Here is a 7,586-nt window from a genome sequence, read left to right as displayed (position 1 = left end):
TATCTCCCAGCTGATGTTCTTGGGAAAGGGGGCTTCTGTTATCTGAGGGTCAGAGTTAGCCCTAAGAGTAATTTCTCTTCTTTTTAAGATTTATTTATTTATTTATTTATTTGAGAGAGAGAGCATGAGCAAGAGGGGCAGAGGGAGAGGGAGAGAGAATCACAAGCCGACTCCGTGCTGAGTGAAGAGCCAATGAGGGCTCCATCTCCCCACGCTGAGCTCACGACCTGAGCTGAACCAAGAGTCAGATGCTTAACCAAGTGTGCCACCCAGGTGCCCCATCCCTAACAGTAATTTCTAAAGCCTCTTCTCTCTCAGCTTTATTGAGATATAATTGACAGATCGCAATTGTGCAAATTTAGGGTGTACAATGCATTGAGTTGGTATATTTATACATTGCAAGGTGATTATCACCCTACCATTAGCTAACATCTCTGTCTTGTCACCGGTTTACCATTTCTTTTTTGTGATGAGAACATTTAAGATCCACTCTCTCAGCAACTTTCTAGTGTGTCATACGGTATTAGTAACTATAATCACCATGCTGTACACTAGATTCCCCAGAACTTACTCATCTTACAACTGTAAGTTTTTACCCTTTGGCCAACATCTCTGTTTCCTCCAAGGCCTTTTTTAAAAAAAAAATTAACATATAATGTATTATTTGTTTCAGGGGTACAGGTCTGTGATTCATCAGTCTTACACAATTCACAGTGCTCCCCGTAGCGCACCCCTTCCCCAGTGTCATCACCCAGCCACCCATCTCCCCAGCCCCTCCCCTCCAGCAACTCTGTTTGTTTCCTAAGATTAAGTGTCTCTTACAGTTTGTCTCTCTCTCTGATTTCATCTTGTTTCATTTTTTTGTCCTCTTTTCCTATGATCTTCTGTCTTGTTTCTCAAATTCTGCATATCAGTGAGATCATATGATAATTGTCTTTCCCTGAGTGACTTATTTTGCTTAGCATAATACCCTCTAGTTCCATCCATGTCATTCACTGGGGTGCATGTGCCCCTTTGGGCACTACTTTTGTATCTTTGGGGTAGGTCCCTCGTTGTGCAATAGCTGGGTCATAGGGTAGCTCTATTTTCAACTTTTTGAGGAACATTCATACTGTTTTCATACTGTTTTCCCAGCTTGCGTTCCCACCAACAGTGTAAGGGGGCTCCCCTTTCTCTGCATCCTCACCAACATCTGCAGTTTCCCGACTTGTTAAGGTTAGCCATTCTCACTGGTGTGAGGTGGTGTCTCGCTGTGGTTTTGATTTGTATTTCCCTGATGCAGAGTGATGTTCAGCACCTTTTCATGTGCTCCAAGGCCTTTTTGAGCAATCAAACCATCTACATATTGTTAATTAATTAACTTCAGGTAGAATGAGCCAATGTTTTAAACTGGATCACGTTTACTTAACTCCCACAATCACTACTGTGCAATGGCAATTGGTTAAACATATGTGAATTTCTCTGTATGTAGCCGCATTATTCAAATATCTTTAGAGCTTGCTACATATCTCAACTACGTATTTATAAAAATAAGAACTATGTGCTCACGATTCATCCTTACTTCTCTTAATGCCTTCTTAACCAGAAGATTATTCAGTCTTGCTGATTTGCTTAAGCTATCTACCTAGTCATGGGAATCTGTCTTACACTAACTTCCTTGTAGCAGATATTTGTTCTTCTTTGGAAATTCCACTGCTCTGCTGTTGGTGTAATGAAGTGACATTCTTCAAGAAACTTGCTATCAGAGAGCTATGCTTCAAATCCTAATTTATCTCGTGCGGCCTAGGGCCATGTGCTATTGAATTATGACACGGGAGGAAAGAATTTTTACTGGTAGAAGAGGAAACTGGGTATCAAGCTTGGTGTGAGGATATATTTCAACCACAGTTTGGAAGTAAGTTGGTACATGCTCAAAATCTTTATCATCACTGAGCTTTTTTTTTTTTTTTTTGCTTTTTTTTTTTTCTTCTTCAAAATTTAGTCCCCTCAACCTCACTCATCATAAGAGAACACCAATTAAATCTACACTGAGATAACAACTCACCTATCATACACTAAGATAACAACTCACCTAACATATTGGTAAAGATCAGGACTTTGAAAACATACTGCGTTGGTCATGCAGGAGTGAAAAGTAATAATACTATCTTGTACATTATTGGTTGGCTTACAAAATGGTTACATATCCAGTGGAGGAGAATCTGACCAAACCAAGGAAAGGTACATAGTCACTTGCCCCCCGTCCCCCGCCCCGAGAGAATCATCTCACTCCCATTTTGTTACACCCAATGAAATAAATAATTCAGGCACAAGTAGGCAATGGGTGAAAATTTTAGGCAAATGTTTGATAATGACCTTTTCAAGGAAGAAATCAAGCTGTTACCACTCAAGCCCACTGATCAGTCAGCATTACTAAAAGTGGGACAACTAGACATTGAATGACCATGAACTTGAAGCAGCAGGAAACACACAGCCTCACTATGAAGTGTACTTTCAAAACATGTTGAACTTGAAATAAATCAAGCCTTTTTAAAATAAATTCTATTTATGAGATCATAATGAGGAAGCAGACAGACAAAAGCCAGTATGTGGTACATTTGGTAAGAAAAACTAACATGGTTTCTTCATAGGTCAACATCATAAAAATGGAGTCAGAGAATGGGGAAGGGGGAAACTGCTCTATTTGAAAAGAGATTTATGAGGCATAAAACCAATGTAACATGAGGATCTTGTTTAGATCCTGGTTGGAAAAAACAAACACAAAAAAGTTTCCTGCCATTGGGGAAATTTAAATATTGATGGGATAGTAGATGACACCAAGGAAGTATTGTTGATTTTTTTAGGCATAGTAATAGTATTTATTGTGCTTATGTGAGTAAATATCCATAGCTGGGTGATAGGGAGGTTCATTTTATTAATGGCTCTGTTTTCACATGTACTGAAAAATTTTTATGATAAAAAGTCTTCCATTCTTGGGGCACCTGGGTGGTTCAGAGGGTTAAGCCTCTGCCTTTGGCTCAGGTCATGATCTCAGGGTCCTGGGATCAAGCCCCGCATCGGGCTCTCTGTTCAACAGGGAGCCTGCTTCCCCCCTACCCTCTGCCCCTCTCCCTGCCTACTTGTGATCTCCCTCTCTGTCAAATAAATAAAAATTTTTAAAAAGCCTTCATTCTCATGTTATTTTGATTTATGTCACCTCTAGGAATAGCTGTACAATGCACAGCAACATCTTTAGTTTCTTACATGGATTCCCCTTTCTTTCATCCATGGCAATCAAAGCCTAGAGTCATGTTTATAGAATGTGACTCTGTGCCTCCCTAGTCATAGTAGTCATAGTTGATTGGACCAAGGGTAGGCTGCTGACCCAACATGGACTAGTCAGAGATCCAAACCAAGGAATTTGGAGGAAATGGAGAAAAGAAGGGAGTGAGAGGCAATAAGAATGCAAATGAGTTCTCTAGGAATGGCTATATAATGGGCACATGTTTTTGCTGTGGACTCAGCAGACAGGATAAGAGAGAGAACTGGTCCACAAAATGAAGAATGAAATAGACTCATGGAAAGGAGCAGAGTCAAGAGATAGTCCTACTAGAGCAACTTACTGAGTGGAAAAAAAATTGCAAATCATGTATCTAATAAGGGGCTAATATCTGAATATATAAAGAACTCATACAACTCAATAGCAAAAACTAACTAGTCTGATTTCAAAATGGGGAAGGGACTTCAACAAATATTCTTCCAAAGAATATACACAAATGGCCAACAAGTACATGAAAAGATGCTCATCATCACTAACCATCAGGAAAATATCAATCAGAACCAGAACAAGGTATCACCTCACACTCATGAAAAGAGCCATCACCAAAAGATAAGAGATAACAAGTGCTGGTGAGCATGTGGAGAAAAGGAAATCCTTGTGCACTATTGGTGAGAATGTAAATGGGTACAACCATTATGGAAAGCAGTATGGAGGTGCCCCAGAAATCTAAAAATAGAACTACCATATGATTCAGTCATTCTACTTCTAGGTATATATCTGAAGGAGATCGGTATTTTGAAAAAAATATCTGCTCCCCCATGTCCACTGCAGCCTTATCTACAGTAGCAAAGACATGAAAAGAATGTAAGCGTCCATCAGCAGGTGAATGGATATAGAAGATGTGGTGTATATACACAATGGAACATTATTCAGCCACAAAAAGAAGGAAATCTTAAAATTTGCAACATGGGTGGAACTTAAGGGCATTTTGCTGAGTGAAATGAGTCAGGCAGAGAAAGATATTGTATGATCTCACCTAGATGTGGAATCTAAGAAAAAAAAAACCTCATGGAAATAGAGATCAGATTTCTGTTTACCAAAAGTAAGGGGTGGGGGAATTGGATGAAGGTGGTCAAAAGGTACAAACTTCCAGTGACAAGATAAGTAAGCACTGGGTATGTGATGCAGACATGGTGACCATAGCTAACACTGATGCATGATTTATAGGAAGGTTATTAAGAGAGTAGATCCTAAAAGGTCTCATCACAAGGAAAAATATTTTTTTCTTTTTCCTTTTTTTCGGTATCTATGAGATGATGGATATTAACTAGACTTATGATGACAATCATTTTACTTTCCATTTTAATTTCCATGAAAGTATATGTAAGTTAAGTCATTGTGCTATACCCTTAAACTTATACAGTGTTGCATATCAATTATATCTCAATAAAACTGGAAGAAAACAGAAAAGAGAGAGAGACAGTCCTACTTAGGTTCCCAGGGATTTTCATTTCTTGGATCCAATGATTTCTTAGGTCTGGCTACACTCTTGCTTTGGGGTTTTTTGTCATTTTTTAAAAAAAAATTTAATTGAAATTAGAGTTAGTTAACATACAGTACAATATTGGTTTCAGGTGTACAATATAGTGATTTATACTTCCGTAAACACCTGGTGCTCATCACAACAAGTGGGCTTCTTAATCCCCATCCATCACCTGTTTCATCCATTCCCCCCACCTATCACTCCTCTGGTGACCATCAGCGTGTTCTCTAGAGTTGAGAGTCTGTTTCTTGGTTTGCCTTTCTCTCTTTTCAGCTTTTTGTCATTTTTAGTACATCCTTCTTTTATCATAAGCTAACTGGTATTTTGTTTTTATTTTCTATGAAGGATGTCAAATATACCCAGCCTTTCAGGCAAAATTCTGATGTCAAGTCCAAGGGAGCATAAAGCTAAATATGAGCTACATAGTTACATGAATAAGTAGCTATATAGAAACTAGGCAGTGGAAGTCAAGGCCAGAAGATCCATGTCATTGTTGACTACAGCAGCCTGGTGAGTGCTTGTGTTGTGCTTATCACAAGATGCCTTGTTTGGGAAAACAGTGTAGGGCCTTCCAGTTAGTTCCTGGTATCTTATTCTAGAACATAGCACTCTGTCTCCTTCAATAGCTAACCCATCCAACCAGCATTATTCACTGAACATGCTTTAAGGGGGAACCCTAGTATTTCTGAACTCTCTAGGACTTTAAGGTAGAATCAGCTATGCGAGTGGTGTAGTAGGGTTGTAGATGGCTTTAAATGAAGATATGTACATAATGTGCCTGGCACATAGTTAAGGCTCAGTTGGCTATTATTGTTTGTATGTAAGAAATTCCAGGAAAAACTGTCCATTCTTTTGTCTAGTGTGCGTCTGAATGGGATGCCTGGACCTTTGGCAATCATCTTGGGACCATAGGATCCAGGCTGCTTGCTGAGAAGGGCAGAGTGGAGAAAGAGAGAATCTGGGCCCTTGACAATTACACTGAGCTGCTTTACCTCCTGCTTCTCCCTCTTCTGGACTTTTAGTCAGGTAAGAGAAGAAGTTTCCTTCCCATTGAAGCATTTGAGTTGGGGCTCCTTGTTGCAGCAAAAGGGATTCTAATAGATACAAAGACGTATGGCCTTGGAGTTTTTAATTAGTTTGAATACTATCACCCTTGATTTGGGGATTATAATTAATTATTCCTCTGTAACTGTAATTAATTACCCATTTGGATGTAATAACTCCATCTACTAACAGTGTGTCAGTGTTTCCACAACAATGTTGAACATCCACTGCTCTCTGATTTCATCAAAACTTGGTTTATTGGCTTTCCTTCAATTTCTCTACTACAGATTACCCCCCTTCCCTCCTCCCATCAGTCTTTAAATAAGTTTTTAAAAACCATGTTATACAAATGGCTAACAGACACAGGAGAAAATGTTCAACATCACCAGCCATCAGGGAAATACAAATACGAATACCAATCTCCACAATGAGACACCACCTTACACCAGCTAGAGTGGCCAAAATTAACAAGACAGGAAACAAATGTCGGCAAGGTTGTGGAGAAAGGGAAACTGTTGGTGGGAACGCAAACTGGTACAGTACCTCTGGAAAACATTATGTTTTCCTCAAGACGTTCCTCAAGACGGTAAAAATAGAGCTACCCGAGGACCCAGGGATCGCACTACTAGGTGTTTACCCCAGAGATACAGATGTAGTAAAACAAAGGGGCACAGGTACCCCAGTGCTCATAGTAGTAATGGCCATTGCAGAACTGTGAAAGGAATAGAGATGCCCTTCAACAGACGAATGGATAAAGAAGATGTGGTTCATATATACAATGGCATATGACTCAGCCATCAGAAAGCATGAATACCCACCATTGCATCAACAGGAATGGAACTGGAGGGGGTTATGGTGAGTGAAATAAGTCAAGCAGAGAAAGACAATTATCATATGGTTTCACTCATACGTGGAACAGAGGACCACAGGGGAAGAGAGGAAAAACTGAATGAGAAGAAATCAGAGAGGGAGATAAACCATGAGCGACTCTGGACTCCAGGGAATAAACTAAGGCTTACAGAAGGGATGGTGTTGGGGGGATGGGCTAACCAGGTTATGGGTATTAAGGAGGGCATGTTTTAGGATACGCAACCAATGAATTATTGAACACTACAACAAAAACTTATGATGTACTATATGCTGGCTAACTGAACATAATAAAAAGAAAAGAAAAGCCATGTTACAACTATTGATTACTGAGTATTATTGATTATTGATTATTATTGGTATTATATTAGTATTTACATAGACTATTTACATAGACCTATGACACACAGGTAAACTTGAGCTATTTAATAGGTGAACGTGAGCTATTTAATAGGTGAACACAGGTGGTACAGTTGACCCACACACAACATGGATTTGAACTGTGCCAGTCCACATATATACACGATTTTTTGGTTAAAACAGCACAGTACTACAAATGTATTTTTTCTTTCTTATGATTTCCTTAATAACATGTTCTTTCCTCTAACTTACTTTATTGTAAGAATATCATACATAACACATACAACATACAAATTATGTGATAATTGGCCCCTTGTGTTATAGGTAAGACTTCTGTTCAACTGTAGGCTATTAGTAATCAAGTTTCGGGAGAGCCAAAAGTTACGTGCAGATTTTGACTGCTTGGGGTGGAGGCTGTCAGTACCCTTAATCTTTGTGTTGTTCAAGGGCCAACTGTATATTCATTTCACTCCTTTAACTCTTTTATATGTTGGAAAATCATTTTTATATGCA

Source organism: Mustela erminea, chromosome 17 (assembly GCF_009829155.1).
Source record: "Mustela erminea isolate mMusErm1 chromosome 17, mMusErm1.Pri, whole genome shotgun sequence".
In the NCBI taxonomy this organism is placed as follows: Eukaryota; Metazoa; Chordata; class Mammalia; order Carnivora; family Mustelidae; genus Mustela; species Mustela erminea.
This window is presented reverse-complemented; position numbering follows the sequence as displayed.